The following is a 7,666-nucleotide window of genomic DNA, read 5'->3' as shown; positions in this document are numbered from 1 at the left end:
TATTCAATAAAAAGGAAGAAAGGGAGGAAGGGTTGGATGCTCCTAAAACTTGATTTGGAAAAGGCGTATGATCGTATTCGGTGGGATTTCCTACATGATACTTTAGTAGTTGCTGGTTTATCGGATAAGTGGGTTCATTGGATCATGCAGGGTGTTACGGGTCCATCGATGAATATATTATAGAATGGTGAAAAAACAGAAGCTTTTCAACCTTTGCGGGGATTGAGACAGGGGGACCTGTTATCTCCGTAATTGTTTGTGCTTTGTCTTGAGCGTTTATGTCATCAGATCGATTGTTCAGTTGGTAGGAAGGAGTGGAAGCCTATTCGCCTTTCTCAAGGAGGTCCCTTGCTTTCACATGTTTATTTTGCAGATGATTTAATTTTATTTGCTGAACATCTGTGTCTCAAATGCGTGTTATCCGACGGATCTTAGAACGGTTTTGTGTTGCCTTGGGACAAAAGGTGAACCTTGAGAAGTCAAAAATATTTTTTCTCCAATAATGTGTCTAGGGACTTGGGGAAACTTATCAGTGATGAGAGTGGTATTAAGTCTACACAAGATTTAGGTAAATATCTGGGAATGCCTATATTACAGAAGAGGTTAAACAAGGAGACATTTGGGGAAGTATTAGCGAGTGTCTCCTCGAAACTGGCTGGTTGGAAAGAAAAATGTTTGAGTCTCACAGGCCGCCTTACACTCACTAAAGTTGTGCTTTCGTCTGTTTCGATGCATACTATGTGTGTTATCTCGATGCCACAAAGCTTGTTGAAAGAGTTGGATAAAGTGTCGAGAACGTTCGTATGGGGTAGCACGGGTGATAAGAAGAAGCAACACCTGGTTTCTTGGAAGAGAGTCTGTATCCCGAAGAAACAAGGCAGTCTTGGGATTCGACAGGCTGCAAAAATGAATAAAGCCTTGCTGGCTAAGTTGGGTTGGAGACTTCTTCACGACTCTGTCAGTTTGTGGGCCTGTGTGCTAAGAAGCAAGTTCAAGGTGGGTGATATGCATAATGTGCAATGGTTATCACCTAAAAATACTTGGTCATCGATGTGGCGGAGTGTAGCTCGAAGTATTAGGGAGGTAATCAGTTTGGGCCATTGTTGGGTGCTTGGGAATGGTAGTATTGTTCGTTTTTGGCAGGATAAGTGGCTCACACGAAAGCCTCTCTGTGATGGGATGCTTGATTCGCTACCTGCGGAGTGTTTGAGTGTACTAGTGCAAGATATGTGGCGTGATGGTACTGGGTGGAATCTGGGAGGAATGTCTGCTTATGTTAATGAGGACACTAGACTACGACTAGGAGCCATTGTGGTAGACAGGGTTACAGGTGCGACAGATCGCTTGTCGTGGGAGAGAGTTCAGACGGGTCCTTTACTGTCACGTCGGCGTATGAACTACTCACGCGGAGTACAATACCATAACCTGTTATGGCTGATTTTGGTCTCGTGTGTGGAGTGTGGCGGTACCGGCACGGTTAATGTTTTTCTGTGGCTTGTGGGGAATCAAGCGATATTGACAAATGCGGAACGGTTTAGACGACATCTTGCAGATTCAACCTTATGCCAAGTTTGTAAAGGTGGGGAAGAGACAATAATCCACATTTTACGTGATTGTCCAGCAATGGAGGGGGTATGGAGGAGGTTAGTGCCTCTGCGTTGAATTTGTTTGAGTTCGCGTGTTCGACACACGGTAATGTGGATTTCACACATTTTTTCCGAATTTAACCTTTTTATCACTAATGTGTGAACCCTATCATATATAGTTTGTTGTATATATAGTAAGGGTTAAACTAGTTCGAGATTAAACCAAAATCTGTATTTATTATTTACTAAACTAGTTCGAGATCAAATCATTGTTACAAACTAAACTCTTTTATTTTTTTTAATCTTTGGCATCTAACAAAAACATAAAGCTATACAATCTTGGAGGTTACGTTATCTTCGGATCAATGGAAACTACGGCTACTCCGGTCTCTCCTCTTCCGTCGTCAGCCTCGGCTTTAGGTTTTGAAATGGTAATGATTGTTTTGGAAGCTGCTTGCTCGAGATGTGATCGACTGATTTCCCCGGAAGATTGAGCCACGTGTAGACAGACATGCCGACAAGAGCTGCCACAGCGCCGTAGATGCTGATGAAGCCAGAATCGGACCCGAAGATAACGTAACCTCCAAGCAAGATCACACATGTCTTGAATTGCCCTAATACTACATGAGATGTTGCCGAGGTTGCCCTGTAACTAAGAAATAACAACTTTAGCCTCTTAAGTATGGTGGTATAAAATGTAAACCAAACCAAATCCACACTACCATTTTATCAAACTCAAGAGTGATCTTCAAAACACCGAAGCAAATAACAAAAGACTACTAACCCGAGAGCGAGTGCACCAGACCATTGGAGAAGAAAGCCGAGAAGAGCCGAGATGAGATTGCAGAAGAGTTACCTAAACCCCATTTGAACAGTAAAACTCCAGGTGGGTCAAGCCATGGCATGAGAGCCAATAAGAAGAAGACGGTAAATGGCGTTGTCTTCCACATTAATCTACGTTCAGTAAAGAGTTGATTTTAAGAGACTTGTATTGCTTAAGCCATAAGTCAAAAGTAAAAGAGAGTTAGAGAATTAAGTATATCTTACGCTAGGGCAGTCCAATTAGCTTGTTGCTGAAGATTAGACCAGAGGATTTTATTGATGGCACTTGGGATAATCCAAGCAACAGCTACCAATGCGCCAAACAGATTAAATTCTAGATCTGTCACTGTCGCGATTGCCACCCCTAGAGATACTACAGCTAATGCCATGACCTGTTGTGATAGGACAAAACCCCAAAACAGAGTAAACAACAAAAACCTGCATGTAATGATACATAATTGTTGAAAATGTCATCAAACTCAAGTAAAACATTTGTGGAAGAAATGGTTTTCTTGAAAAGAACACTGCATGCGATCGATCTTAGCCACCGCTGGAAAAAATATATATATATTAAACATTTTGATGTAGTTTAAGTTGAATTGGTTGAATTTTAATGGGGCTTATTAGTAGGACGAAGTTCATGTTGAGAATCGAGATTCAACATATATGCTGAAATTTGAAATCGAACCAANCTTTGTGGAAGAAATGGTTTTCTTGAAAAGGACACTGCATGCGATCGATCTTAGCCACCGCTGGAAAAAATATATATATATTAAACATTTTGATGTAGTTTAAGTTGAATTGGTTGAATTTTAATGGGGCTTATTAGTAGGACGAAGTTCATGTTGAGAATCGAGATTCAACATATATGCTGAAATTTGAAATCGAACCAAAACTTCTAAAATAAAACATTCACATCAAAATTAGGAAAGATCACAATATTCAATTTTTTTCTTCAATCCATTATTTTATTAAATTATATTTGGTGATTGTTTATAGATAATAAATGAAAAATCGATTTCAACAATTAAAACTGCAGTAGCAGGTCTGATCTTCTCGTGAGGAGCCTGCTGGTACACAAGTGCCTGTTCCTTTATACTTGTCACGACAATCTAGGTTACAGTCTGAAGTATCACAACCAGGAGTTGCTCCTTCAAGATAGGCATGACATATACGTCCTTGCGTCTTCTCCATCACCATTCCTGTTAATACATATTTAAAACATATACAGTACTATCATTTATAATTCTGTTATAAAACTATAAAGGTGATAAGCAAAAAAATCATTTAAACAAAAAAAAAAGAAGAGACGTAGAGAGCATATACCAATAATAAAGAACACCATTAAAATTGTAAGAACCATGTTTTTAGTCATCTTTGATGATAGAGATAAAATAAAACTGATGGATGTTAATGTATTTTTTTTTTCTGAACGAAAAGATGGATGTTAATGTATATGTTGTGTATATATATATATATATATATATATATATATATATACAAAAAATATCAAGAATTGTATTAACATCAATTAGTGTTGACCAAAAATATTGTGATAGAAAGACATCAATTAGTGTTGACCAAAAATAAAAGGTAAGAGATCAATTTGCATTGAAGAAAAAAAACAATAAGTAAACAATGCTTGAATCAGAAGAAAAGAAATTCGTAAAAATTAAATTGAAACAATCGATAGAAATTAATTAATTAAATGTAAAAACAGACAAGAAAATTATAAATCACAATTAATACATTAATTATTGTTGACCAGAAAAAATGATGATAAAGTCAACATATATGAAATAGATTTAGATTGAATGGATATAGAAAGACATTAATTAACTTTGACCACAATAAAAAGGAGAGAAATCAATTAGAAATTAATGAGATGCATGAATCCAAAAAACCCACAAAAAAGTGACATGACTAAAAATTAACTAAAAGTGAAAACATGTAAAAACATTATAAATCTATATATACATTTTTGAAGTACATTTTGGGTTCTACCCTTTTATTTGTACTTATTTACAAAGTTAATCCCTAAAATTTTTTCAAAAATAGCATTACATCATATTTTATTTCCTAAATAATTTACATCTCAATCCAACTAAAAAAAGTAGTACATCAATCAATATGGAAACATAAACTTCTATATATACATTTTTGAATTACATTTTGGATTCTACCCTTTTATTTGTACTTATTTACAAATTTATTCCCTAAATTTTTTGCAAAAATAGTATTATGTCAGAATTTGTTTCCTAAAAATTTACATCTCAATCCAACTAAAAAATTTACAGCAATCAATATAGAAATATAAACTATAATATATTTAACCACACATAAACTATTTTATCTCTGAATCCTTTGCAAACTAAGAAAACAACAATTTGATTCTCATTTTGTTTTCTAAAACCTGTGAGTTTTGATTATTAACGTAGGAAGAACTTCGATTCGCATTTATTTAAATATTATAATTAATATGTATAAATTTAGTAAAATTTTAAAACATTACGAATATGTAAAATTAAAAAGTTTAAAATACTATATAATATGGTTATATAGTAGATGAGTTATAAAGAGGACATGTTGGAATTAATAAAATATCATTGAATTTGTGCTAACACGGGTTATATCCTCATTTTATTATTTGTCAACACTACAAATATTAGAATATTTGACATAGAAAATCAAGTTGATTAACTAAGATTATGTAATATAATTAAATCATTAGGAAAAATGTGACTTAATTACAGCGTATAAATTACTTTTTATGTATTTAGATCCCTTATTTTTTTATTATAATAATTAAAAAATAAAATAGAATTTCAAACATTAAACAAAACAAACTAAATATAACAAACAAATGGTCATGAATTGTATTGCCTATTGCGGGTTAAAAAATTAATATAAACATTTAGACGCACGAACGGCCAGAAAATTTAGTTATTCATCTATTTACAAAACATCCAATATTTAACAAACAAATACAACATAAAATATAAATAATAATAAAAATTATATGCACGCGGTGTACCGCGGGTTAAAATCTAGTATGTATTAATTTTACATTCAATTCAAAAAAAAAATTAAAAATCTTTTTTGATTTAAAAAAATAAAAAAATAGTCTTTTGGGGAAATCTTAAACAAGATTATCTTGGAAAGGGCAGAACAATGCCAATTCTTCTAATTACTTACTAAAGGACCCCGTTGGATCAATGGAAACAACGGCTACGCGGGTCTGGACTAAGTATCCGATCGTCAGCCTCGGCTTTAGGTTTTGAAATGGTAATATTTTGTTTTGGAAGCTGCTTGCTCGAGATGTGATCGATGGATTTCCCCGGAAGATTGAGCCACGTGTAGACGACAGACATGCCGACGAGAGATGCCACAGCGCCACAGATGCTGATGAAGCCAGGATCGGACCCGAGGATAACGTAACCTCCAAGCAAGATCACACATGTCTTGAATTGCCCTAATACTACATGAGATGTTGCCGAGGTTGCCCTGTAACTAAGAAACAACAACTTTAACCTCTTAAGTATGGTGGTATAAAATGTAAACCAAACCAAATCCACACTAACATTTTATCAAACTCAAGAGTGATCTTCAAAACACCGAAGCAAATAACAAAAGACTACTAACCCGAGAGCGAGTGCACCAGACCATTGGAGAAGAAAGCCGAGAAGAGCCGAGATGAGATTGCAGAAGAGTTACCTAAACCCCATTTGAACAATAAAACTCCAGGTGGGTCAAGCCATGGCATGAGAGCCAATAAGAAGAAGACGGTAAATGGCGTTGTCTTCCACATTAATCTACGTTCAGTAAAGGGTTGATTTTAAGAGACTTGTATTGCTTAAGCCATAAGTTAAAAGTAAACGAGAGCTAGAGAATTAAGTATATCTTACGCTAGGGCAGTCCAATTAGCTTGTTGCTGAAGATTAGACCAGAGGATTTTATTGATGGCACTTGGGATAATCCAAGCAACAGCTACCAATGCGACAAACAGATTAAATTCTACCAATGCGATTGCCACCCCTAGAGATACTACAGCTAATGCCATGACCTGTTGTGATAGGACAAAACAAAACCCCAAAACAGAGTAAGCACCAAAAACCTGCATGTAATGATACATAATTGTTAAAAATGTCATCAAACTCAAGTAAAACCTTTGTGGAAGAAATGGTTTTCTTGAAAAGGACACTGCGATCGATCTTAGCCATCTGATAGAATCCACCGCTGGAAAAAAAAACAAAAACCAAAGCTTTCAAATATGAAACAGAGTTATCAAATGCAAAGTTAAAGGATTGAGCTACGAACCTGTTGAGTTTGAGACTGGTATCAGCGAGTCCAGAAGCAAAGGCCATGACAGCTCCAAGAGAGAAGAGAGAGGAGAAAGGTGTAGTCTTTGACGGAGGAGACATTGGAAGCAAAGAGAGAGATTTGAAGAAAGCTAAAAGAATCCATATAGTGAATCACTGTTAGGAAGATTGGAAAATTGAATCCAACTCTTCCCATCACCTGCAGAATTTCAACCATACAAATCATTATGACATGGGCAAAACAGAGAACAACAGGACTTTGGAATTTGGGATTACTAGTTTATTGGGCAAAATCTCTGTTGTTGCCTTTTAGCTCCTTCTGATGTTTTAAGCTCATTGTATAATGAACTTATGAGTTCCTCGTCCTGCAAATCAAAACAAAAGCACAAAAAGATCAAACAAACCTAAAGGTGATTCATTTCATGAAAACAGAAACAAACCCTTAAAACAATGCGATCAAAACAGATGAAGAACAGAGACAATGTGGAAATAAAAGCATCATCTTTTAACATTAAAAAATCTGATCTTTTTAGGTAATATTACCAGAATCTACAAAAAACCTTTTTATTACTAGAATGTTTCGGGTATTTTCAAAATACCCAGCGTGCCCCTGTTTTATGTTACCGGAAAAAATGTAATTACAAAAATACCATTGCCACGTTAGACGCCACGTCAGAAATCGCTGACGTGTAACCATAACTCAGCCGTAACGCGTTACATAGTATGTTGCGGCTGAGTTATAGGTATATTGCGGCTGAGTTATCGGAAAAACATTTGAGTAAGAGCGGACGGCTGACTTATTAAAATCTGGCTGAGTTATGCGCATAAGTCAGCCAAGGGTTACGGCTGACTTATTAAATCTGGCTGAGTTATGCGCATAACTCAGCTGTAGTTACGGCTGAGTTTTCACCCGATGGTTGAGTTGTCAAAATTTTGGCT

General features: G+C 35.7%; 2 pseudogenes; both read right to left on the bottom strand.

The window, feature by feature from the left end:
• LOC104755543 lies at window positions 1,810-2,814 on the bottom strand (annotated as a pseudogene).
• LOC104732755 lies at window positions 5,621-6,541 on the bottom strand (annotated as a pseudogene).

This window comes from Camelina sativa, chromosome 2 (assembly GCF_000633955.1).
Source record: "Camelina sativa cultivar DH55 chromosome 2, Cs, whole genome shotgun sequence".
In the NCBI taxonomy this organism is placed as follows: domain Eukaryota; kingdom Viridiplantae; phylum Streptophyta; class Magnoliopsida; order Brassicales; family Brassicaceae; genus Camelina; species Camelina sativa.
This window is presented reverse-complemented; position numbering and strand designations above follow the sequence as displayed.